This window comes from Mustela nivalis (genome assembly GCF_964662115.1).
Source record: "Mustela nivalis genome assembly, chromosome: 17".
NCBI lineage: Eukaryota > Metazoa > Chordata > Mammalia > Carnivora > Mustelidae > Mustela > Mustela nivalis.
The window spans coordinates 51,847,843-51,863,572 of record NC_139036.1 but is presented as its reverse complement, the minus strand read 5'-3'; the positions used below and the strand labels follow the sequence as shown (position 1 = coordinate 51,863,572).

The 15,730-nt window shown below is 44.1% G+C and overlaps 1 protein-coding gene across 4 annotated transcripts in view; it reads right to left on the bottom strand.

Annotated features, from left to right (window-relative positions):
* The window catches only part of MAP2K6 (mitogen-activated protein kinase kinase 6), a 118,653-nt gene that overhangs the window by 46,487 nt on the left and 56,436 nt on the right, over positions 1–15,730 (bottom strand). For 2 of the 4 annotated variants that reach the window (XM_082708310.1, XM_082708311.1), the window contains exon 1: positions 107–261. The exons of the other annotated variants lie outside the window; for them this stretch is intronic. The gene's annotated coding sequence lies outside the window, so the exon portion shown is untranslated. Of the gene's footprint in view, positions 1–106; positions 262–15,730 lie in introns of those variants that run through there. 4 annotated transcript variants of the gene reach the window in all.

The window sequence follows — 15,730 nt, the reverse complement described above, 5'->3', positions numbered from 1 at the left end:
AAACCTGGTTGAACAACATCATCAGAATCCACCCTGCCTTCATTTTCGACAGCGCATCAAATCAAAAATCACAGACACAGGCACCAAAATTCCATAATTCACTTACTTGCCCATCCCTGAAAGAGGAGCCCAGTGAGAGGCCGGGAGTGACTCTGATGAGGTTTTCAAGGCGGCAGGCAGGGCTCGAAGAACCACCACACACCAGGCTTTCTTCCCTCAGCTCTGAAGACCACACTTCAGCAGAGAGAGGCAGCTTTGAATAGACTCCGCCCTCCCAAGCACGGACTGCTGCAAACCTCTCGAGTTTATTGTTCCCAACAAACCGCAACTTCACAAAGAAAGGAGAGTGGGTCCGTTTGGACACGGAGGCGTGACATTCATCGTGAACCAGACTTGGAAGAAAATACATCTCTAAAGCAATTCTGGACAGTCCTGCCTTTTCCAGCCTTTCTATAAATGCCTCTTTCATTTCTAAAGAGAAAGTACAACAATACGTGGTCAGTTTCCAGCTGTGTTGATTTCAAAGCAATCTGTTTCCCCAACAAGGCTGCCAACACCTGATGCTAACATTTAACACCACGTTAAAAAACAAAAAACAAGGGGCGCCTGGGTGGCTCAGTGGGTTAAACCTGTGCCTTTGGCTCAGGTCATGATCTCAGGGTCCTGGGATAAAGCCCCATATCGGGCTCTCTGCTCAGCAGGGAGCCTGCTCCCCCCACCCCCGCCGCCTACTGCTCTGCCTACTTGTGATCTGTCTCTCTCTCTGTAAAAACAAACAAACAAAAGTATCAGGGGAAGCGATGTAAATACTACAACACCATGCTCAAGTATGTGAATGGTTCTTTCCCCTGATAGTCTAAAGCAAATACAAAAAATAAATCAGAATGCAGGCTCCGGGCTGGGTCCCTTGCTAGCAACAACCTTCTCAGGACAGAACACCGGTGTGCTCCTACAGACCTCAACAAGCATGGCCCCCAGTTGGTGCCATCCCCACAGGGCAAACCTCGTTGGCTTGAGCGAGCCCTTGCAGATCTACATGACATCAGCCCTGTGCCACACCCTGGCTTGTTTTCTCTGAAAACGGAGTCTCACCACACACATATATTGGCAAACTTCATCTTAAAACCAAAGCTGGGTCATGATAATCCTGGCCGGGAGCAAAAATGGCATCGGAAAACAAAAACCTTGCCAAGAGTTAATCAACATTTCCCAGGCCGCAGAAATGTTCGCTAGCTTCAACCATACTGAAAATGATGAGGTCCTCGAGACCTCTTGCTCAGTACCCATGCGGAGAGCCTGGGGACAAAGAGCTTCTCTCATGTGTCTTATTACATAAAACAGAAAATGGTGCTCCAGAGCCAACCCAAACAGCAAGAGGATCCCCCGGGGTCCACAGAAGGTGGCATCGTGAGGATAGACGGATGCCTACCTATTGGTCAGCTTGGCCCAGAGGTGGGGGGAAGGGAGCGTGATGATGAGGGTTTATGATTACTGCCACAGCTTTACAAAAGGCTGGCATGGCTTCCGGCGCCAAATTTATTTTCAAAATCTCTTTCCCAATGTGAACGGGATTTCCAGCCAAGTCCCTGGCAACCTGGAGGCCTTGGCTGCCCTCTCCTTAATACTCGCATCTAGGCTCAAGTCCCAGGGGCAGCTGGCACTGCAATGGGTCGGGGAGTGTTATTAGATGTTATTAAATTGCGATGATCAGATGCAAAGCAACGAACAGGGAGGGACGGGGGTGGGGGGAGGAAGTGCAGGAAGGAAGCTGGCTTGACCACAGCAAGGACACAGATGCTCCTGTTCCCCACAACCACTGAATCTCACCCACCACTGAGACTCCAGGCGGCACGCCAACGTTCCGCACAATCACATAAAATTTGGAGAAAGAAAGCTGACAAGCTCAGGTTAAAACGTGCACTCATTTGGATTTCAAGGAGGGAGAGGGATTTCCTAAGACCTTGCCTTTTAATTTTTTTGTTGCCTCTGCTTAGAAAGCTCTAGCCCTCTTGCAGACAGGAGCCCAGACTTCCATACCCAGCTCTTCTATCCCACGCCCTGCAGAACGCTCCCAGACCTTCCTGAACATTCCTTGTAGGTCACGGTCCACACCTCCCGCTTTTACATTTCAGCATCTCTCACAGAATGTGAACTCAGTGCACTTTACTGAACCTCTGACATTTTAGTTTAAAATGTCCACTCCGTCTCTGTTGATGGGGAGGCGAAAAGGTGCAGCCACTCTGGAAGACAGTATGAATGTTCCTCAAAAACCTAAAAATAGAACCAGCCTACAATCCAGTAATTGCACTACCTAAAGACTACAGAAACATCAATTTAAAAGGATATACGCACTCCTGTGTTTATCGCGTTATCTACAACAGCCAAGTTATGGAAGCAGCCCGATTGTCCATCAATGGATCAATGGATAAAGAAAACGTGGCATATATACACACATAATGGAATACGATTCACCCATACGAAAGAATGAATCTTGCCATTTGTAACCATGTGGCTGGCGCTAGAGAGTATAATGTGAAGTGAAATAAGTCACAGATTTCCCTCATTTGTGGAATTTTAGAAACAAAATAAAGAAAGGGGGAAAAGAGAGAGAGGTACAAACCAAGAAATGGGCTCTTCACTAAAAGAACACACTGATGGTTACCACAAGGAAGGTGGGAGAAATCGGTGGTGGGGATGAAGGAGGGCACTCGTGATGAGTAATGTAATGTATAAAATTATCGAAACACGGCATTGTACACTTGAAACAATGTAACACTGTACGTCAGCTATACTGGAACTAAAATTCTAAAATTTAATAAATTTTAAAAAACCAAAACTAACCACTTAAAATGTCCAATCTGTCTCAAATGGATCTCCATGACTATCCTCCATTTACACCCCTTATACCATGTCTCGTAATCCCACATTCCTTTACGGTTGCCCTTCTCTGGTTACTTCTACACTGATGACTTGTTTAGCACCTATCTTCCCAATACACGTTCCATCACGGCATCGATTCTGCTCAGTGCCTGCACATCCTAAATGGCTGCTGACCTAATATTTGTTCTTCTCCTAACTGTTTTGAAGATTAGTATTGAGCCCTTCAAGAAAGAGAGAAGAAAGGAAAGGAGGGAGGAAGGAAAGAAAGAGATAGGAGTAAAAATAGCACAAACTGAACATCAACAGACCCCATTTTAAATCCGAATTATGCCCCTTATTAACATAGTGAGCCTGAAAAACGTTTCTTAAACTGTTTCCACACCCGCTAATGCGAGATGAGAGACTTGGATCACTGAAAGGATCAGCTGCCATAACATATGTGAAGACATCTAGCAGAGTCTCTCATATAACAGGTGTCCAATAGGTACTAGTTTCTTTTCTCCATTCCATGTTTGTTCTTCTATTTTTTTTTTTTAATATGAGCTAAATAGAATGTTCCCTGTATGGGCAGCTTATATCTTCAGATGTCCTTCTCTCTGCTCTTCCTCTCACGTTGTTTATGTTAATTACATTTTTCAAACATCTCATCGACTTGGAACCATCTTCTCTTGCTTCCCAGTGACCATGGGCATGATTTCAGCTCCCCAAACTTGGGATCTCTAGCAGTGAAGCTTCCGAATCCATGTCTTTCTTTATTAAGAACTTCTTTTTTGAGAGCAGTTTTCAGTTCACAGCAAAATTGAAGGGAAGGTACAGAGAATTTCCCTAGACCCTCGACCCTCACACATCCATAGCCTCCCCATAATCAACATCCCCTGTCAGCGTGGTGCGTTTGTTACAACTGATGAATTTACTGATGCATCATTTCCACCCCAAAGCCCATAGTTTACGTTGGATTTCGTTCCCACTGTTGTACATTCTATGTGTTCGGACAAATGTATACTGAGATATATAACATATATTGACATATTCAGACATGTCTGGATATCATTATAGACTCACTGTCCTAAAACTCCTCTGTGCTTTGCCTATTCACCGCCCCCCACTCCCCAACCCCTAGCAACCACTGATATCTTTTTACCATCTCCATAGTTTTGCCTTCTGCAGAACGTCAGATAATTGGAATCATACTGACTGGCTTCTTTCACTCCGTGATATTCCTTTAATGTTCTTTCATGTCTTTTCACAGCTTAATGGCACATTTCTTCTTAACATTGAATAATATTCCATTGTCTGAGTATGCCATAGTTCATTAATCTGTTCATCTACTGACAGGCATTTTGCTGCTTCTAAGTTTTAGCAACTATGAATAAAGCTCCCAGAAACATCTGTGTGCAGGTAAAGCAACATGTCTCCTTTTTCACCGCTTCTTTCTAGATGATGACATGGTCATTTCCCACCCAGTTCCTGGTACTTCCCCCCCAACCAGCCCCCCAATCAGATCTTTGTGGTTAAGAAGAAATTCCAAATGAAGTTCCTCACAAGGCTCTCTCTATCTTTGAGCCAAAACTGTTAATAATTCACCCAAGAAGACACTACAAGGAGCAAAAAAGATCATGAAGCTACAAATTCTTCTTTGAAAGGGTCAGGTGATTAAGAAAAACCAGTTCCTATAATATCAGAGTAGATATGATAGGACACTATAAATACCATATCATGAATACACAGGAGGCTCAAAGCAGGAGAGCAAAATGTAAAAAAAAAAATAAAGAAAGAAAAGAAAAGATCTCACAGGGGAAGTGGTATTTTAGGTGGTCGTTTGATCACTGGTAGAATTTAAGGGTACACGAGGCTTGACTGGACTCATTTAAAATAAAATATTTTCCATATTTAAATGTTTTCCATTATAATTTTTTAAAGAAGAATGGGTAAGATTTTGACAACCAGAACATGGAAATGCAACTGTGAGATTCTAAGAAGAACAAGGATGAGCTCCCAGGGGTGGTGAGAAGGCCTTATCTATACTCAAAGAACTTGTGACTTGTCTACTTTAGACAAAGTGAAGGATGGTGGTACACAGAAGCTAAAACCATAGAATCAAAGACAGAACGACCAAAACTAATAATCTTTAAATTTCAGATTTAAGAAGAGGAGTCCTCTGTGTTGTTCCATTGAGGAGATCATGTCAAGTCATCCACATTTCAAAAAAATAAAAATAAATGTAACAAGATGAATCTAATATCTGCAGAATATTTTGAAAGGGTGATACACACACACACAAACACACAAACACACACACACACACATATACCCCTTGTGTTTTAAGCTTCCAGGTGTTTGCTCATGTTTCCCCTGTCTGGTCAACTTTAACACTAAGTTCAAGCAGATTCTCCTCCAGGGAGCCTCCCATAAAAACACACAGAATAACGGGGCGCCTGGGTGGCTCAGTGGGTTAAACCTCTGCCTTCAGCTCAGGTCATGATCTCGGGGTCCTGGGATCAAGCCCCACATTGGGATCTCTGCTCAGTGGGGAGCCTTCTTCTCCCTCCCCCTCTGCCTGCCTCTCTGCCTACTTGTGATCTCTCTCTCTCTGTCAAAAACACACAGAATAAAGGCTCCTCATCTGTGAGGTCACAGTAGTCTGGACATATCTTTAATGCCCCCCTTCCTAAGCGGATTGACTGCACCCATCTGCTCACTCATGCCTTGCACCCAACTACAAGCTCTTCAAGGCCATCCCCCCATGTCCCACCCATGGACAGGGCAAGCGCTACACCCAAGAAGTACGAGGCAGCGACCACAGGCATCTGACTGATGAATACAACGCTTCCACTTTATGGAGGCAAAACCCCTAGGCTCTGGTAAGTTGCTGGATTAGAGGTGCAGACGATCAGAAGACAAGCGATAATAGTAGCAGTAACAGTCGTGGCGGTCACAGTTATAGTTGCAATTTGACTTTTCCACACTTCCATGATATTAAGTGAAAGAGGAGAGTCAGGCCCATTGGGGAGGGCGATGGGGAGAAGGCAGAAATGGAGTTCCAAAGCAGACATGTTAAATACAACATGTGAGGGGGGCTTGTGACAGATTTCAGGCAGACGAGTGGAGCGTAAGGCAGAGGTCGGGGGAGGAAATAGGCAGATCTGGTGACAAACAGAAGTAGAGAGTTGAATGAGAGGCCAGGAAACAACAAGGAGCAGGAGAATGGAAGGCAGTGAAGGCAAGAACATTCCGACAGAATGAGACGTGAACGAAGAATCCGTGAAAGACACAAAGAATTGCTAGATGTGTCGAAAAGGAATCAGCCCACGTGTTCAGAGCAGCACCATCAACTCACCCGGAAATGGTCCTGTCTTCAAAGAACGAAAGCACTCCGAGACCTTCCTTACAATGAGATTGAAGCTCTCCCTCTCTATTTTTTTTTTTTTTAGACCAGATTGACCTGAACTCTGTTTTTTTTCACGTTAACAATCTGATGCTGACTATGTGCTCTTGAAAGAATGTAGAAGCAAATCACGGCCAATGACCTTGACTTATGATCTGGGTCCAGAGTGAAGGTAGGAGGCGGGCAGTGGTTCGGTGGGGAATCCCCGCTGTCCCCGCTCATCTTCCTCATTCCTGTGCTGCTTCATTCAAGAGTCTTTATTGAAAGGAAATGTACTCACACGGGTGTTAAACAAAATACCCCTTTAAAATATGGCAACAGGCTGCTAAGAAATTTAGCGATGTGTTTGGACATTTCAAAATGGTGGACTAAATTTCGGTTTAGATTTAAAATTAGCACTCCTATTTTAAAGATAAATACTGAAATGTCTCCAAATAAAATAATAGGATTGGCGGGTTTGCTCAAAAGAATATGGTGGAGGGGATTTGGGGGGTGGAGATATAGAGGAAATTAGATTAGCCATGAGTTGGTAGCTGTCAAAACTGAGCGATGGATACATGGTTGGCTCATTGTACCATGTACCTTTGAATCTGTTTGAAATTTCCCAAAATATAAAGATTTTCTTAAATAGCTACTGAATTACACAAAACTCTCCTTTAGTACTTAAAACAGAGGGATAGTGAGTAAGAGGGTTGAATTTTTTTTTTCCCCCTTGGGAGAAGTGAATTATTTTTCCCCCCAGTCCAAGGTTACACTTTTAATAGCACTGTGATTCCCTCCCGTCTAGCCAAGGAAAACTACAGAGGAGTAACTCTGACCCAACCAAGCTGCATGAAGACTAAGAGATGCGAAGAAATACAAAGGAGAGTTCTTTGTCGGTAAAACCCTTCTTAGGGTTACGGTAGAATCGACCCTGCCTCACTCTCAATTTCACCCCACTTCTCCTGTTGAGCTATGATCGATCTGCCATGATGCCATTAACCCATGAGGTAAGGTATACCTTAAAAAGAGGCCTCAGAAATTCACCTCTGTACGAATGTGTTTTATTAGCTTACATAATGCCCTTTTTTAATAAAGACTCTTAGGGAAAAAATGTGTGTCATCAATAATTAGAAGAGCTGAGGGGTGCCTGGGTGGCTCAGTGGGTTATAGCCTCTGCCTTCAGCTCAGGTCATGATCTCAGGGTCTTGGGATCGAGCCCCACATCGGGTTCTCTGCTCAGCAGAAAGCCTGCTTCCCCCTCCCCCTCTGCCTTCCTCTCTGCCTGCTTGTGATCTCTGTCTGTCAAGTAAATAAATAAAATCTTTAAAAAATAATAATAATAATTAGAAGCATTGGATTCGACTATATAAATGATCAACCTTTGCCTATGGATGATGTGAATGTTTTTCTTCGTGCTTCCTTCCTTGGGCTGATGGCTAAAAAGCTTACAGCCAAACTGGGACTCGTGTTTATATTCATGTCCAAGTAGGTATTTTTTGTTTGTGTCTTTAATAACATTTTATTCTGTAACATCTTATAGACATGTGAAAGTACGCAAGACAGTCATGATCAATCCACATGAACCCAATCCCCAGCTTCAACAAATATCAACTCATGGCCAGTTTTGTTTCATCTATAGCCAGCCCATCTCCCAGACATCAAATCATTTCATCCATAAATATTTTATCAAATACCTCCAAAAGAAATTGGCTGGTCTTTTTTTAGAAAAAGATTCTCTGTTTATTTGAGAGAGAGAGAAGGAGGGAGAGAACAAGCATGAGTGGGGGGAAGGGAAGAGCAGAGAGGGAGAGAGAATCTTAAGCAGACTCCATACTGCCTGCAGAGCTTGACGTGGGGGGCTCCATCCCACGACCCTGGGATCATGACCGGAGCTGAAAGCAAGAGTCAGACACCTACCAACTGAGCCACTCAACCCCAGAAACTGATTATTTAAACACACACACACACACACACACACACACACACACAAAACAGCATAATTACATGCAAACAAACAAATAATTTCTTAATATCTACTCAGTGTTCAAAACTCTAATGGTCTCATAAATATCTCAAATATTTTCAGAGTATACTGTGTTTGATCAGGATCAAAATTAGGTCTATGTTTTATGATGGCTTGATAAAGTTTCTTGGCTCTCTTTATCTCTTAGCTCTCTCTCCATTTCTTTCTGTCTGCCCCTCCCTCTGCATGAAATTGTTTTGTTGAAGAAATCTGGTCATTTGTTCTATAAAGTTTCCTACTGGATTTTGCCAATCAGATCCCCTTCTGATACACACACTCCTCTGTATGTTAGAGCTTGATCAGATTCAAACTGGTTTGCTTGGCAAGACTCCCTCACAGGTGGTCTTGTTTACTTTTTACTCATGTTAAATTGCTACATTATACACATCCTCGTGAACTCTCTTAAACTCCTGATGGAAAAAGGAAGAAATAAATAAATAATCCCTCAACAACACTGGGCATTTAACAAAATTTTTCATCCTTGCCAATTTGATAAGTAAACAAGAGTACTTTGTTGTTTTTAATCACATTTTAAAAATACCTAATAAAGCTGAGTATTTTTATGTGTCTACTGATACCTGTATTTTTCTATGAACTACCTGTTCAAAATATTAGTTCATTTTATATTATTGTTATTATTTTAATTGACGAGAAGACATTACTCTTTGGTAGTTTGTGTTGCAACATGCATACACACACACATCTGGGGTTACTTCCCTTATGGATTATACAAATTAAAAATTCTACATTCCTTTATGGCCTCGGTATTTTTATAAGGCAGGAAAATCGTTTCCTCTTCTCCAAATGGCTAGATAGCTGTCCCCATACCGCCTGTTAATCTGCCCATTTGTTCCTCCAATTTTATATACCATTTTTTTAAGACAAGGGTAGGGAGGGACAAAGGAAGGGAGAGAAAGGGAATTCCAAGCAGGATCCACACCCAGCACAGAGCCAGACGTGGGGCTCAATCCCAGGACCTTGACATCTGGACCTGAGCCAAAATCAAGAGTCAGACACCTAACCAGCTGGGCCAGCCAGGTGCCCCATACACCTATTTAATACATCTACCTCTTCTATAAGTTCATTGGCTTTCCATATCAAAAAATAATTAAATATGACAGTCACTGCAAACATCTTCACTTGATTCTGACTTTAAGAAAACTCTTCCAGGGGCATCTGGCTAGCTCAGTCAATGGAGCATGTGACTCTCGATCTCAGGGTTGTAAGTTCAAGCCCCACACTGGGCATGGAACGTTCTTAAAATAAAATTTAAAAAGTTTATAAAACAAGAAAAAGAAAACTTTCTAGGCTTACTCCGTAAAAGAATGACGCTGAGTTTAGATTCAGTTTGGTGGAAGAAGTAGATGACTACACACATTTGGGTGAGGGAAGTAGGCTCATAACGGTTCCCAAGATGCGCCCATATCCTAATGCTTGGCACCTGCGTACCATTACCATGGTAAAATTTTGCAGATGTGATTAAATTAAGGATCTTGTGATAAGGAGATTATCCTGGATTAACCAGCTGGGTCCCACATGCCATCAGAAGTGCCCTTACAACAAAGATGGAAGGGGAGGTTAGACTCACCCAGAGAAGATGGAGGCCAAGCCTAAGGAACAGGTCAGCTCCCAGCAGCTACGTGAGGCAAGGAAAGGATTCTCCTCCCCAGAGTCTCCGGAAGGGGCCTGGCCCGCCCACACCTTGATTTCATACTTTTGGCCTTCCAAGTGTGACAGAATACATTTCTACTGTTCTCAGAATAAATTTCTACTCTTCTGGTGCAAACCAAGTTTGCACTAATTTGTTACAGCAACTACCAGAAACTAATACAGTGAATTATTAGAAATGGACATTGAGGGGCGCCTGAGTGGCTCAGTCAGTTGGGTGTTGGAATCTTGGTTTCAGCTCAAGTCCTGATCTCAGGGTCCGGGGACTGAGCCCCACATCAGGCTGTGTGCTGAGCATGGAGTCTGCTTAAGATTCTTTCTCTTCTCCCTCTGCCCCTCCCCCTGCTCACACTTGCTCTCTCTCTCTTTCTCTTTCAAATAAATTAATTTTTTTTCAAAAAAAGAAAGAAATGGATACTGAATTTTATCAATTTATCTCTCAGAACATATCCAACGTCCCTCCTACCACACCCACGCTGCTCTCTACCAAATAGATGTCTCACTTTTCCCTTTCTCTTACCCCCTCGTTTCCTTCTCAACTGTTTTCTGCCACTATCTCCAAAGCATCTTATGACCCTACAACGCTACTGGTGATAGAAACACCTAGAAGGTCTTAACCTGACGATAGATGGGGCACACAAGCAACACTGAGATGCTAATTGCAAACTAGAAGAAACGGGTATGGGGAGATGGAGCCATCCTCCTCCTCAGTGGGTGCCCTTTACTGGAACAAAGAAGGAGTCGATTTGACCTCCTTCCAATTCTTTCTAACTCAATGGCATCTCAGAGGAAAACTAAGAAATGCAGCTCTTTCCCCCGGCCTGTGGCACATTCTGGAATCCCTTATGCCCCCCCACCCCCCCACCCCACCAACAAGAAACAAGAAACCATGGCCAAAGCAGTATCAAAAACCTATGGCAGGATCCTTCACCCTGACACTCCAATCCTCCAGCCTGAAAGAGCTCAGTAGAATCCTCTGCACCAGGCTTGTTTCTGCAAGATCTCGTCACCTTCTTTCCAGGGAGGCTGCAGGGTCCTGGGGGTCGTGTTTTGCAAGCCACAGCCTGGCCTAAGACCATGATGGGCTCTGCCTTTGGGTCTGCCCGGTCCTCTCATGGCTTTAGCGCATCTCCCACTGGTGACCCTCCGGGTGAGAGGTTCCTAAGGGTCCCATAGCTTCCAAAAGACCAACAGCTTCCAGAAAAGCACAACGTTTAAATGTGATTTTTCTGAGAAAAGAATACTAATCTACAAAAGCCAACAACTTAATTTCAAATCAGAGTTCTTTATGCTAATCTACTCATACAGCAATCCTAATGATTTCAGATCCTGTGGGGCCCTGGAGGGAAAATTCCACAGTCCCATAGAAAGACAAAGGCTCTCCGTTTTTTTAATCCTGGATAAACCTCTGTCACCGTAATTAACAAGTATTGCTTCGGGCAGTGCTATGAGTCAGGCTGTCAAAAGCAGTGGAGTTCTCTAGTCTTGGGTAGTAAGCCCAGAAATCTTTCCAGACAGTCACCTTGAAACATGTACATCAGTTAATCTCCAAGACTCAGCAACCCCCCCCCCCCGGAAAAATAGTAAAAATTCTTTACTGCACAGGGGGAATGTTCCACCTACCTATGTGATCAGAAATGTGAGTCAAGTGAGGGAGGGGGTGGGCAGGCCCTGGGTAGCTCAGTCGGTAGAGCATCTGCCTTCTGCTCAGGTCATGATCCCAGGGTCCTGAGATGGAGCCCTGGTCAGCAGGGGAGTCTGCTTCTCCCTCTCCCTCTGACCCTTCCCCCCAGCTTGTGTTTGCACCCTCTCTCTTTCTTTCTCTCTTTCTCTCTCTCTCAAGTCAGTAAAGTAAATAAAAGTAAGTAAATAAAATCTTTAAAAAGGAAAATAAATAAATAACTATACCCTGGGATGTCTCATTCACACCGCTGCCTCTGGGTGTCCTTAAGCCGTTGCCTCTGGGTGTCCTTAAGCCAGCTTTAATGGCTCGCCAAAACACTCTGAGGAGATGACTTAAAATGATCCCTAGAGGCACTGATTTTACAAAACTAAGTCAGAGATTCTTACGGGACTGACTTCAGTTAACTATTGCTGATGGCAATTCTCACAAGCCTTGATTATTGGAGTGCAGTGAGAAGGAGGGGGGGCGGTGTCCGCTGGTCCAACCAAGTTATAGAAGGCGTGGTTGGAAGACCCCTCCCGGTGACCCTGGGAGGAGGAGGCCAAGCGCGAAGAGACTAAGCATAGCGCTCACGAGCGGTAAAACCTTGAAAAGGTATTCATCCTGAGCCCCAACGTTAAAATGGGAGTATTAGCATTGACCTTATTGCAATAACAGGAGCTAAGCACGACAGACAGCGCCAGTGGATAAAAGCGTGTTGGATAAGAGGATGCTAAAAATTGCCAGGTCAGGCTATGCTGCTGGTTTTGGCAGGTGCTGCCTTATTAACAAGTAGCTGCTGGTAAGAATAATAAACTAAACTCTTTTTTTTTTTTTTTTGGTAAAAATTTTATTTGTTTATCTGACAGACAGAGATAACAAGTAAGCTGAGAGCCAGGCAGAGAGAGAGGGGGAAGCAGCTCCCAACTGAGCAAAAAGCCGATTGTGGGGCTCGATCCCAGGAGTCTGGGATCATGAACCAAGGTGAAGGCAGAGGCTTTAACCCACTGAGTCACCCAGCCACCCTGCACATAAACTCTTAATGTAATGATCAGTACCACTGCATGGAATAAATATTACCGCCTCTATTTCGAGGCCCCTTTCCAGATACATGGAGCATTACAGACCTCAGAAGCCAGCTTTCCCATATAATATAACAGTATTCAGTCCTTTGATCACAATTACTTCTCATCACAGGTCTAGTTCTATTAGCGTGTAGAAGGATTATTGCTGACCTGCATGCAGGCTATGCACAAAATCTGGGCTCCAGAAGTAAAAGTTCTGGGTCAAATCTTCCTTGCAGCTTGTCTACCCCTATGCCCGGAGGTACTGAGATAACAAACACAGGTTATAAAGCTGTTTACCGGGAACTACTGTGACATGACCTGAGGTCTATCAGGAGATCAAGACTCAACTGAAAATATATATATATATATATTGCCATGAACGTTGTCCAAAACATTTCACCGAACCTTTCTGGACTTTGGTTCCCCTGATTCTAACATGGAAAACATTCCATAAATAAAACTAGCTGATTTTCTCATTAAATGGTATTTGGAGGAGCACGCCACCCATTTCATCCTTGATGTCACCAAGTTTTCTACTGGGTGATAGCTCTGTGGTATGTTTGTAAACTCGCACCGCTTCCCTAAGGGCTTCTGATAAAATTGATAAGCCTATCTCCTACCTGACATAAATTACTCCAGCAGGAGGGTAATGGTCAAGTGACTGTTTGAAACTGGTCACTATGGCTTCTGTTTGCAAAACGCTGTCTTGATGACACTTGGCCTGTGGGGTGACACTCCCTTCTCAATACAAAGAAATGGGGAGTGGGGACCATTACTGGATTCCTCGATGGGCTCATCCTGATGGTAATCTCAGTCGGATGTTTCCCCCGTTTTACGAGAAGATTTGACAGTCCTGCTCTGGACTAAAACCTCAAGGTCACTGAGACCCTTAAATCTGACTCTAGGCTAGAAGCCTTTACTCAAAATAAAATAAATGCACAAAACTGAATATATCCCAGTGAATACAGCTTGGGGACATTTTCTGTGAAGGAAGGATTCCTGGAGCGCCTGGGTGGCTCAGTTGGTTAAGTGTCTGCCTTTGGCTCAGGTCATGATCTCTGGTCCTGGGATCAAGCCCCATGTCCCACATCGGGCTCCCAGCTCAGTGGGGACAGTGGGGAGCCTGCTTCTCCCTTTCCCTCTGCTTCTCCCCCTGCTTGTGCTCTCTGACTCTCAAATGAATAAATAAAAAAAAAATAAAAGAACTCATGGTTTGTTGACTAAGGTAAGGACCATACTTGTTCTCCAGGAAACTGCCCGTTCCTCCAGTACCTAACAAATCAACCAACCAACTAACGAGGCCTTACACCCAAGCATGTTCTCACTGCATCTGGCCATGTAACCAGAATTAGAGCCCACCTGGGATTGTTGGGTCTCTAGCTCAATGCCTGGGAAAACCATTTGGCAAATCCGCTTCCCACCTCACTAAAAACCTCATCTCTGTCTCCCATCCCTAACTGCTCTAGGTAGGAGATGCCCTAGACTTCATGCTGGCACAGGACTCCCAAGTTTGTAACCTTAATCTCTTCATCAGAACACATCAATGAAAACGGGAAGATACACAGACTTTGCAAAAAATAAATAAATAAATAAAATAAAATAACTGTGGGGAGGGGGAACAAAACCACATAGTATATTGAGGAAGAAATAAGGATCTGAGGAGTTTGGGGGTTTTATGCATTTGTTACTGCTTTCTAAATAGGATGGGAAATTTGAGCAGCTGTCTAGCTGAGAAAAAAAGCCAATCAGGAAAGGGACAAAAAGGCCAGGGAAATACACAGACACGAAGGGCCAGAATTCCCAGCGGCCCGTGTGGGATTGATGGCACAGCGGAGAAGCCTGGACCCAGAGAAAGGAGTGGAGGGTCTCTCTTTAGGAACAGAAGGAAGAAGGGCATAAAAAGTGACAACAAAGAGAACATTTGATGCAAAGGGAAGTTGAGAGAGGCACTCCGTACTGACGTAAAACAGGGTGTTCTGCCAAGATTTCCCATGGGGTCCTCGGAAGCACGGAGCCAAGAAACATTAGAAACAGCCAGAATAGGTCAGCGAAGGAGTTCCTGTAGTTTCAAATGAAACTTTACCACACGCTCCGGCAGTATGTAAGCTCCTGAGGAAGTAGCTAATGAGAAACATACGGGGAAATTCCAAAAGGCAACTCAGCGATGTCGAGCTCAAGTAGGTGTGATCTAAAACTTCCTTCTCTCCTCTAGGAACCTCCTCCATTCCAGACCTGCTCATCATAAAACGTGGAAACACACGAGTGAAAAGTGGTTCTCAGCTCAAGAACTACCTCTAAGTCTCAGAAGTCACACGTGTGAAGATGGGATGCCTTTCGCTCTTCCAGAAAATTCAGGGACTTTGCTACCAAAGAGCCTGACTGCCTCATCGCCAGAGTTGCAAAGCTCAAGGTCTAAAAATCTGATCCACGACACCACCTTTGCCCTCCAGATTTCATTACAACAGCTTTATTGAGATAGAATTCACCCACAATTCATCTACACAGATTGTACAAATCAATGGTTCCTTTATTATTTATTTGTTTATTTATTTATTTGACAGACAGAGATCACAAGTAGGCAGAAAAGCAGGCAGAGAGAGAGGAGGAAGCATGTTCCCCACTGAGCAGAGAGCCCGATGTGGCGCTCGATCCCGGGCCCCGAGATCATGACCTGAGCCGAAGGCAGAGGCTTAACCCACTGAGCCACCCCGATGCCCCCAAATCAGTGGTTTTGAGCACACTCACAGGGTTGTGCAAATGCCACCATCACCAATTTCATAACATTTTCATCACCCACAAAATAAACATCATACCCATTAGCCGCCCCAGTGTCTTTTCCTCTAATATCATCCCTCCGTCCGGTCCTCGGCAATCGCCAGCCTAAACTCTGTCCTTGCACGTTCTCCTATTCTTGCCGCTTCTTAGGTGGCATCACACAACACGTCCTGTCCTCCTCCTGTGCCGAAGACTCTGTTCTCTGAAGTTAAATACGTTACTACTTCTCCCAGTTGTCTCAAGATCCAAGAGCTGCGGGGCCAAAAGTTTTGCTCTCTGCAAAGCTG